This window comes from Coregonus lavaretus (assembly GCF_964263955.1).
Source record: "Coregonus lavaretus genome assembly, contig: HAP1_SCAFFOLD_401, whole genome shotgun sequence".
Classification (NCBI taxonomy): domain Eukaryota; kingdom Metazoa; phylum Chordata; class Actinopteri; order Salmoniformes; family Salmonidae; genus Coregonus; species Coregonus lavaretus.
In genome coordinates this window covers 366,427-378,488 of record NW_028164369.1, presented here as the reverse complement: position 1 = coordinate 378,488, position 12,062 = coordinate 366,427, and positions in this window count along the sequence as shown.

The following is a 12,062-nucleotide window of genomic DNA, read 5'->3' as shown; positions in this document are numbered from 1 at the left end:
TAAAGAAACTGAATTAATTTGGAGCCTTGAAGACACACTGCTGTCCACAAGGCCTGTACTTCTTTATAGGACCAGATTAACACTCTGGTCTGTTCTTTGTCTTGTCTTATTAGTTGTCAATAAACAAAAAAGACAAATAAGTAATTACTCACACATTGCTGATCAACCATTGTTCAAGATGGAGATTCATGAATAATGATCATGTAAAACAGAATGCATGAGTTTATATTGTTCATTGAATTTCTGTCTCATTACATAACTTCATGAAATATCATACATCATATTGGAATGACTGTTCATCACATTCATTACTAATGTACATCTAGGGAAAGGGATGTATTCAGTGCTAATATGTCAGCAGTCTTAGAACGTCTGAATGCTTCATACTAGGACATCAAGCTGAATTCAAGCTGATTCCATTTTCATTTTGAGTGTGAATTGCTGAGCTCTATGGCAGATATATAGTGGGAGGACTATGGTATGTAAATTCAGGATAAATTGAAGAATATCTATACATCATGATCCAACCTACCTTGAGAACATTTGGGGAGAGTAATGATAAATCTAAAAAACCTGATTTAATTTGTAGCCTTGAAGAAGACACACTGCTGTTCACAAGGCCTGTACTTATTCATAGTATCAGATTAACACTCTGGTCTTTTCTTTGTCTTGTGTTATAGGTTGTCAATAAACAAAAAAGACATAAGTAATTACTCACGTTCTTCAGATCATCCATTATCCAAGATGGAGAGTCATGAATAATGATCATGTAAAACAGAATGCATTAGTTATTATTGTTCATTGAATCTGTCTCATTACATAATTTAATGAAATACCATACATCATATTGGAATGACTGTTCATCACATTCATTACTACCGTACATTTAGGGAAAGGGATGTAAGCAGTGCTAATATGTCAGCAGTCTTAGAACGTCTGAATGCTTCATACTAGGACATCAAGCTGAATTCAAGCTGATTCCATTTTAATTTTGAGTGTGAATTGCTGAGCTCTATGGCAGATATATAGTGGGAGGACTATGGTATGTAAATTCAGGATAAATTTAAGAATATCTATACATCATAATCCAACCTACCTTGAGAACATTTGGGGAGAGTAATGATAAATCTAAAGAAACTGATTTAATTTGGAGCCTTGAAGAAGACACACTGCTGTTCACAAGGCCTGTACTTATTCATAGTATCAGATTAACACTCCGGTCTTTTCTTTGTCTTGTGTTATTGGTTGTCAATAAACAAAAAAGACATAAGTAATTACTCACGTCTTTCTGATAATCCATTATCCAAGATGGAGAGTCATGAATAATGATAATGTAAAACAGAATGCATTAGTTATTATTGTTCATTGAATTTCTGTCTCATTACATAATTTAACGAAATATGATACATCATATTGGAATGACTGTTCATCACATTCATTACTAATGTACATCTAGGGAAAGGGATGTAATCAGTGCTACTATGTGAGCAGTCTGAGAATGACTGAATGCTTCATACTGTGACATCAAGCTGAATTCAAGCTGTTCCATTTTAATTTTGGTGTGTGAATTGTTGAGCTCTATGGCAGATATATTGTGGGAGGGCTATGGTATGTAAATTCAGGGTAATTTGATGAACATCTATACATCATAATCCAACCTACCTTGAGAACATTTGGAGAGAGTATTGATAAATGTAAAGAAAATGAATTAATTTGGAGCCTTGAAGACACACTGCTGTTCACAAGGCCTGTACTTCTTTATAGGATCAGATTAACACTCTGGTCTGTTCTTTGTCTTGTCTTAATTGTTGTCAATAAACAAAAAAGACAGATAAGTAATTACTCACCCGCAACTGATCAACCATTGTTCAAGATGGAGATTCATGAATAATGATCACGTAAAACAGAATGCATGAGTTAATATTGTTCATTGAATTTCTGTCTCATTACATAACTTCATGAAATATCATACATCATATTGGAATGACTGTTCATCACATTCATTAATAATGTACATCTAGGGAAAGGGATGTAATCAGTGCTAATATGTCAGCAGTCTTAGAACGTCTATATGCTTCATACTAGGACATCAAGCTGAATTCAAGCTGATTCCATTTTCATTTTGAGTGTGAATTGCTGAGCTCTATGGCAGATATATAGTGGGAGGACTATGGTATGTAAATTCAGGATAAATTGAAGAATATCTATACATCATAATCCAACCTACCTTGAGAACATTTGGAGAGAGTATTGATAAATGTAAAGAAAATGAATTAATTTGGAGCCTTGAAGACACACTGATGTTCACAAGGCCTGTACTTATTCATAGTATCAGATTAACACTCTGGTCTTTTCTTTGTCTTGTCTTATAGGTTGTCAATAAACAAAAAAGACATAAGTAATTACTCACGTTCTTCAGATCATCCATTATCCAAGATGGAGAGTCATGAATAATGATCATGTAAAACAGAATGCATTAGTTATTATTGTTCATTGAATCTGTCTCATTACATAATTTAATGAAATACCATACATCATATTGGAATGACTGTTCATCACATTCATTACTACCGTACATCTAGGGAAAGGGATGTAAGCAGTGCTAATATGTCAGCAGTCTTAGAACGTCTGAATGCTTCATACTAGGACATCAAGCAGAATTCAAGCTGATTCCATTTTAATTTTGAGTGTGAATTGCTGAGCTCTATGGCAGATATATAGTGGGAGGGCTATGGTATGTAAATTCAGGATAAATTGAAGAATATCTATACATCATAATCCAACCTACCTTGAGAACATTTGGGGAGAGTAATGATAAATCTAAAGAAACTGATTTAATTTGGAGCCTTGAAGACACACTGCTGTTCACAAGGCCTGTACTTATTCATAGTATCAGATTAACACTCTGGTCTTTTCTTTGTCTTGTGTTATTGGTTGTCAATAAACAAAAAAGACATAAGTAATTACTCACGTCTTTCTGATAATCCATTATCCAAGATGGAGAGTCATGAATAATGATAATGTAAAACAGAATGCATTAGTTATTATTGTTCATTGAATTTCTGTCTCATTACATAATTTAACGAAATATGATACATCATATTGGAATGACTGTTCATCACATTCATTACTAATGTACATCTAGGGAAAGGGATGTAATCAGTGCTACTATGTGAGCAGTCTGAGAATGACTGAATGCTTCATACTGTGACATCAAGCTGAATTCAAGCTGTTCCATTTTAATTTTGGTGTGTGAATTGTTGAGCCCTATGGCAGATATATTGTGGGAGGGCTATGGTATGTAAATTCAGGGTAATTTGATGAACATCTATACATCATAATCCAACCTACCTTGAGAACATTTGGAGAGAGTATTGATAAATGTAAAGAAAATGAATTAATTTGGAGCCTTGAAGACACACTGCTGTTCACAAGGCCTGTACTTCTTTATAGGATCAGATTAACACTCTGGTCTGTTCTTTGTCTTGTCTTAATTGTTGTCAATAAACAAAAAAGACAGATAAGTAATTACTCACCCGCAACTGATCAACCATTGTTCAAGATGGAGATTCATGAATAATGATCACGTAAAACAGAATGCATGAGTTAATATTGTTCATTGATTTTCTGTCTCATTACATAACTTCATGAAATATCATACATCATATTGGAATGACTGTTCATCAAATTCATTACTAATGTACATCTAGGGAAAGGGATGTAATCAGTGCTAATATGTCAGCAGTCTTAGAACGTCTATATGCTTCATACTAGGACATCAAGCTGAATTCAAGCTGATTCCATTTTCATTTTGAGTGTGAATTGCTGAGCTCTATGGCAGATATATTGTGGGAGGACTATGGTATGTAAATTCAGGATAAATTGAAGAATATCTATACATCATAATCCAACCTACCTTGAGAACATTTGAGGAGAGTAATGATATATGTAAAGAAACTGAATTAATTTGGAGCCTTGAAGACACACTGCTGTTCACAAGGCCTGTACTCCTTTATAGGATCAGATTAACACTCTGGTCTTTTCTTTGTCTTGTGTTATAGGTTGTCAATAAACAAAAAATACATAAGTAATTACTCACGGTCTTCAGATCATCCATTATCCAAGATGGAGAGTCATGAATAATGATCATGTAAAACAGAATGCATTAGTTATTATTGTTCATTGAATTTCTGTCTCATTACATAATTTAATGAAATACCATACATCATATTGGAATGACTGTTCATCACATTAATTACTAACGTACATCTAGGGAAAGGGATGTAATCAGTGCTACTATGTGAGCAGCCTTAGAATGTCTGAATGCTTCATACTTTGACATCAAGCTGAATTCAAGCTGTTCCATTTTAATTTTGGTGTGTGAATTGTTGAGCCCTATGGCAGATATATTGTGGGAGGGCTATGTGAAATGTTGAGCTCTATGGCAGATATATTGTGGGAGGGCTATGTGAAATGTTGAGCTCTATGGCAGATATATTGTGGGAGGGCTATGTGAAATGTTGAACTATATGGCAGATATATTGTTGGAGGGCTATGGTATTGCTCCTGATCATCCATTATCCAAGTTGGAGAGTAATGAATAATGATAATGTATAACAAAATGTATGAGTTATTACAGTTACAGTGGGGAAAGAAAGTATTTAGTCAGCCACCAACTGCGCAAGTTCTCCCACTTAATAAGATGAGAGAGGCCTGTAATTTTCATCATAGGTACACGTCAACTATGACAGACAAAATGAGCATTTATTTCCCAGAAAATCACATTGTAGGATTTTTAATGAATTTATTTGCAAATTATGGTGGAAAATAAGTATTTGGTCAATAACAAAAGTTTCTCAATACTGATATATACCCTTTGTTGGCAATGACACAGGTCACACGTTTTCTGTAAGTCTTCACAAGGTTTTCACACACTGTTGCTGGTATTTTGGCCCATTCCTCCATGCAGATCTCCTCTAGAGCAGTGATGTTTTGGGGCTCTGGCTGGGCAACACTGACTTTCAACTCCCTCCAAAGATTTTCTATGGGGTTGAGATCTGGAGACTGGCTAGGCCACTCCAGGACCTTGAAATGCTTCTTACGAAGCCACTCCTTCGTTGCCCGGGCGGTGTGTTTGGGATCATTGTCATGCTGAAAGACCCAGCCACGTTTCATCTTCAATGCCCTTGCTGATGGAAGGAGGTTTTCACTCAAAATCTCACGATACATGGCCCCATTCATTCTTTCCTTTACACGGATCAGTCGTCCTGGTCCCTTTGCAGAAAAACAGCCCCAAAGCATGATGTTTCCACCCCCATGCTTCACAGTAGGTATGGTGTTCTTTGGATGCAACTCAGCATTCTTTGTCCTCCAAACACGACGAGTTGAGTTTTTACCAAAAAGTTATATTTTGGTTTCATCTGACCATATGACATTCTCCCAATCCTCTTCTGGATCATCCAAATGCACTCTAGCAAACTTCAGACGGGCCTGGACATGTACTGGCTTAAGCAGGGGGACATGTCTGCACTGCAGGATTTGAGTCCCTGGCGGCGTAGTGTGTTACTGATGGTAGGCTTTGTTACTTTGGTCCCAGCTCTCTGCAGGTCATTCACTAGGTCCCCCCGTGTGGTTCTGGGATTTTTGCTCACCGTTCTTGTGATCATTTTGACCCAACTTGGTGAGATCTTGCGTGGAGCCCCAGATCGAGGGAGATTATCAGTGGTCTTGTATGTCTTCCATTTCCTAATAACTGCTCCCACAGTTGATTTCTTCAAACCAAGCTGCTTACCTATTGCAGATTCAGTCTTCCCAGCCTGGTGCAGGTCTACAATTTTGTTTCTGGTGTCCTTTGACAGCTCTTTGGTCTTGGCCATAGTGGAGTTTGGAGTGTGACTGTTTGAGGTTGAGGACAGGTGTCTTTTATACTGATAACAAGTTCAAACAGGTGCCATTAATACAGGTAACGAGTGGAGGACAGAGGAGCCTCTTAAAGAAGAAGTTACAGGTCTGTGAGAGCAAAAAATCTTGCTTGTTTGTAGGTGACCAAATACTTATTTTCCACCATAATTTGCAAATAAATTCATTAAAAATCCTACAATGTGAATTTCTGGAAAAAAAATGCTCAATTTGTCTGTCATAGTTGACGTGTACCTATGATGAAAATTACAGGCCTCTCTCATCTTTTTAAGTGGGAGAACTTGCACAATTGGTGGCTGACTAACTACTTTTTTCCCCCACTGTACATTCAATCTCATTTCTGTCACATTACATTATTCAATCAAATACCACACATCATACTGCAATGACTGTTCAACACATTCATTACTAATGTACATCTAGGGAAAGGGATGTAATCAGTGCTACTATGTCAGCAGTCTTAGAATGTCTGAATGCTTCATACTAGGACATCAAGTTGAATTCAAGCTGATTCCATTTTAATTTTGAGTGTGAATTGCTGAGCTCTATGGCAGATATATTGTGGGAGGACTATGGTATGTAAATTCAGGATAAATTGAAGAATATCTATACATCATAATCCAACCTACCTTGAGAACATTTGGGGAGAGTAATGATAAATCTAAAGAAACTGATTTAATTTGTAGCCTTGAAGAAGACACACTGCTGTTCACAAGGCCTGTACTTATTCATAGTATCAGATTAACACTCTGGTATTTTCTTTGTCTTGTGTTATAGGTTGTCAATAAACAAAAAAGACATAAGTAATTACTCACGTTCTTCAGATCATCCATTATCCAAGATGGAGAGTCATGAATAATGATCATGTAAAACAAAATGCATTAGTTATTATTGTTCATTGAATCTGTCTCATTACATAATTTAATGAAATACCATACATCATATTGGAATGACTGTTCATCACATTCATTGCTAATGTACATCTAGGGAAAGGGATGTAAGCAGTGCTAATATGTCAGCAGTCTTAGAACGTCTGAATGCTTCATACTAGGACATCAAGCTGAATTCAAGCTGATTCCATTTTAATTTTGAGTGTGAATTGCTGAGCTCTATGGCAGATATATAGTGGGAGGACTATGGTATGTAAATTCAGGATAAATTGAAGAATATCTATACATCATATGATCCAACCTACCTTGAGAACATTTGGGGAGAGTAATGATAAATCTAAAGAAACTGATTTAATTTGTAGCCTTGAAGAAGACACACTGCTGTTCACAAGGCCTGTACTTATTCATAGTATCAGATTAACACTCTGGTCTTTTCTTTGTCTTGTGTTATAGGTTGTCAATAAACAAAAAAGACATAAGTAATTACTCACGTTCTTCAGATCATCCATTATCCAAGATGGAGAGTCATGAATAATGATCATGTAAAACAGAATGCATTAGTTATTATTGTTCATTGAATCTGTTTCATTACATAATTTAATGAAATACCATATATCATATTGGAATGACTGTTCATCACATTCATTACTAACGTACATCTAGGGAAAGGGATGTAAGCAGTGCTACTATGTGAGCAGTCTGAGAATGACTGAATGCTTCATACTGTGACATCAAGCTGAATTCAAGCTGTTCCATTTTAATTTTGGTGTGTGAATTGTTGAGCCCTATGGCAGATATATTGTGGGAGGGCTATGGTATGTAAATTCAGGATAATTTGATGAACATCTATACATCATAATCCAACCTACCTTGAGAACATTTGGAGAGAGTATTGATAAATGTAAAGAAACTGAATTAATTTGGAGCCTTGAAGACACACTGCTGTTCACAAGGCCTGTACTTCTTTATAGGATCAGATTAACACTCTGGTCTGTTCTTTGTCTTGTCATATTGGTTGTCAATAAACAAAAAATACAAATAAGTAATTACTCACCCGTAGCTGATCAACCATTGTTCAAGATGGAGATTCATGAATAATGATCATGTAAAACAGAATGCATGAGTTAATATTGTTCATTGAATTTCTGTCTCATTACATAACTTCATGAAATATCATACATCATATTGGAATGACTGTTCATCACATTCATTACTAATGTACATCTAGGGAAAGGGATGTAATCAGTGCTACTATGTCAGCAGCCTTAGAACGTCTGAATGCTTCATACTGTGACATCAAGCTGAATTCAAGCTGTTCCATTTTACTTTTGGTGTGCGAATTGTTGAGCTCTATGGCAGATATATTGTGGGAGGGCTACGGTATGTAAATTCAGGATAATTTGATGAACATCTATACATCATAATCCAACCTACCTTGAGAACATTTGGGGAGAGTAATGATAAATCTAAAGAAACTGATTTAATTTGTAGCCTTGAAGACACACTGCTGTTCACAAGGCCTGTACTTATTCATAGTATCAGATTAACACTCTGGTCTGTTCTTTGTCTTGTCTTATTGGTTGTCAATAAACAAAAAAGACAAATAAGTAATTACTCACCCAAAGCTGATCAACCATTGTTCAAGATGGAGAGTCATAAATAATGATCATGTAAAACAGAATGCATGAGTTAATATTGTTCATTGAATTTCTGTCTCATTACATAACTTCATGAAATATCATACATCATATTGGAATGACTGTTCATCACATTCATTACTAATGTACATCTAGGGAAAGGGATGTAATCAGTGCTACTATGTCAGCAGCCTTAGAATGTCTGAATGCTTCATAATAGGACATCAAGCTGAAATCAAGCTGTTCCATTTTAATTTTGGTGTGTGAATTGTTGAGCCCTATGGCAGATATATTGTGGGAGGGCTATGGTATGTAAATTCAGGATAATTTGATGAACATCTATACATCATAATCCAACCTACCTTGAGAACATTTGGAGAGAGTATTGATAAATGTAAAGAAACTGAATTAATTTGGAGCCTTGAAGACACACTGCTGTTCACAAGGCCTGTACTTCTTTATAGGATCAGATTAACACTCTGGTCTGTTCTTTGTCTTGTCTTATTGGTTGTCAATAAACAAAAAAGACAAATAAGTAATTACTCACCCGTAGCTGATCAACCATTGTTCAAGATGGAGATTCATGAATAATGATCATGTAAAACAGAATGCATGAGTTAATATTGTTAATTGAATTTCTGTCTCATTACATAACTTCATGAAATATCATACATCATATTGGAATGACTGTTCATCACATTCATTACTAATGTACATCTAGGGAAAGGGATGTAATCAGTGCTACTATGTCAGCAGCCTTAGAACGTCTGAATACTTCATACTGTGACATCAAGCTTAATTCAAGCTGTTCCATTTTACTTTTGGTGTGCGAATTGTTGAGCTCTATGGCAGATATATTGTGGGAGGGCTATGGTATGTAAATTCAGGATAATTTGAAGAACATCTATACATCATAATCCAACCTACCTTGAGAAAATTTGGAGAGAGTATTGATAAATGTAAAGAAACTGAATTAATTTGGAGCCTTGAAGACACACTGCTGTCCACAAGGCCTGTACTTCTTTATAGGACCAGATTAACACTCTGGTCTGTTCTTTGTCTTGTCTTATTAGTTGTCAATAAACAAAAAAGACAAATAAGTAATTACTCACACATTGCTGATCAACCATTGTTCAAGATGGAGATTCATGAATAATGATCATGTAAAACAGAATGCATGAGTTAATATTGTTCATTGAATTTCTGTCTCATTACATAACTTCATGAAATATCATACATCATATTGGAATGACTGTTCATCACATTCATTACTAATGTACATCTAGGGAAATGGATGTAATCAGTGCTACTATGTGAGCAGTCTGAGAAAGTCTATATGCTTCATACTATGACATCAAGCTGAATTCAAGCTGTTCCATTTTAATTTTGGTGTGTGAATTGTTGAGCTCTATGGCAGATATATTGTGGGAGGGCTATGGTATGTAAATTCAGGATAATTTGAAGAACATCTATACATCATAATCCAACCTACCTTGAGAACATTTGGGGAGAGTAATGATAAATCTAAAGAAACTGATTTAATTTGTAGCCTTGAAGAAGACACACTGCTGTTCACAAGGCCTGTACTTATTCATAGTATCAGATTAACACTCCGGTCTTTTCTTTGTCTTGTGTTATTGGTTGTCAATAAACAAAAAAGACATAAGTAATTACTCACATCTTCCTGATAATCCATTATCCAAGATGGAGAGTCATGAATAATGATCATGTAAAACAGAATGCATTAGTTATTATTGTTCATTGAATTTCTGTCTCATTACATAATTTAATGAAATATCATACATCATATTGGAATGACTGTTCATCACATTCATTACTAATGTACATCTATGGAAAGGGATGTAATCAGTGCTACTATGTTAGCAGCCTTAGAATGTCTGAATGCTTCATAATAGGACATCAAGCTGAATTCAAGCTGTTCCATTTTAATTTTGGTGTGTGAATTGTTGAGCCCTATGGCAGATATATTGTGGGAGGGCTATGGTATGTAAATTCAGGATAATTTGATGAACATCTATACATCATAATCCAACCTACCTTGAGAACATTTGGAGAGAGTATTGATAAATGTAAAGAAACTGAATTAATTTGTAGCCTTGAAGACACACTGCTGTTCACAAGGCCTGTACTTCTTTATAGGATCAGATTAACACTCTGGTCTGTTCTTTGTCTTGTCTTATTGGTTGTCAATAAACAAAAAAGACAAATAAGTAATTACTCACCCGTAGCTGATCAACCATTGGTCAAGATGGAGATTCATGAATAATGATCATGTAAAACAGAATGCATGAGTTAATATTGTTCATTGAATTTCTGTCTCATTACATAACTTCATGAAATATCATACATCATATTGGAATGACTGTTCATCACATTCATTACTAATGTACATCTAGGGAAAGGGATGTAATCAGTGCTACTATGTGAGCAGTCTGAGAATTACTGAATGCTTCATACTGTGACATCAAGCTGAATTCAAGCTGTTCCATTTTACTTTTGGTGTGCGAATTGTTGAGCTCTATGGCAGATATATTGTGGGAGGGCTATGGTATGTAAATTCAGGATAATTTGAAGAACATCTATACATCATAATCCAACCTACCTTGAGAACATTTGGAGAGAGTATTGATAAATGTAAAGAAACTGAATTAATTTGGAGCCTTGAAGACACACTGCTGTTCACAAGGCCTGTACTTCTTTATAGGACCAGATTAACACTCTGGTCTGTTCTTTGTCTTGTCTTATTAGTTGTCAATAAACAAAAAAGACAAATAAGTAATTACTCACACATTGCTGATCAACCATTGTTCAAGATGGAGATTCATGAATAATGATCATGTAAAACAGAATGCATGAGTTAATATTGTTCATTGAATTTCTGTCTCATTACATAACTTCATGAAATATCATACATCATATTGGAATGACTGTTCATCACATTCATTACTAATGTACATCTAGGGAAAGGGATGTAATCAGTGCTACTATGTGAGCAGTCTGAGAAAGTCTATATGCTTCATACTATGACATCAAGCTGAATTCAACACTGTAAACCCTAATAAGTTCACATAACTCAAAAATTATTTTGTAACAGATTACACAAAAATATTTTAGTGATGTTTTTAAATGTTTTAAGTTTACATAAAATAAAAATTATATTTACAGTTGCCTTAAATTATCTCAATGTTATATTATAAATATTGATATTCCTCAACTTATAATTATGGATTAATTCACTTAAAATTTTCAATATTTTTCAACTCATATAATGTGGGAAATACACTCAAAAGTTTCAATATTTTTCAACTCATATAATGTGGGAAATACACTCAAAATTTTCAATATTTTTCAACTCATATAATGTGGGAAATACACTCAAAACTTTCAATATTCTTCAACTCATAAATGTGGGAAATACACTCAAAATATTAAATATTCTTCAACTCATATAATGTGTGAAATACACTCAAAATTTTCAATATTCTTCAACTCATAATGTGGGACATGCAATCAAAATTAATTCTAAACTGAAATACTGATGTCGGTCCATTACACAATTATAATCAGCGAATAATGTTAGAAAACATGAAAGTGA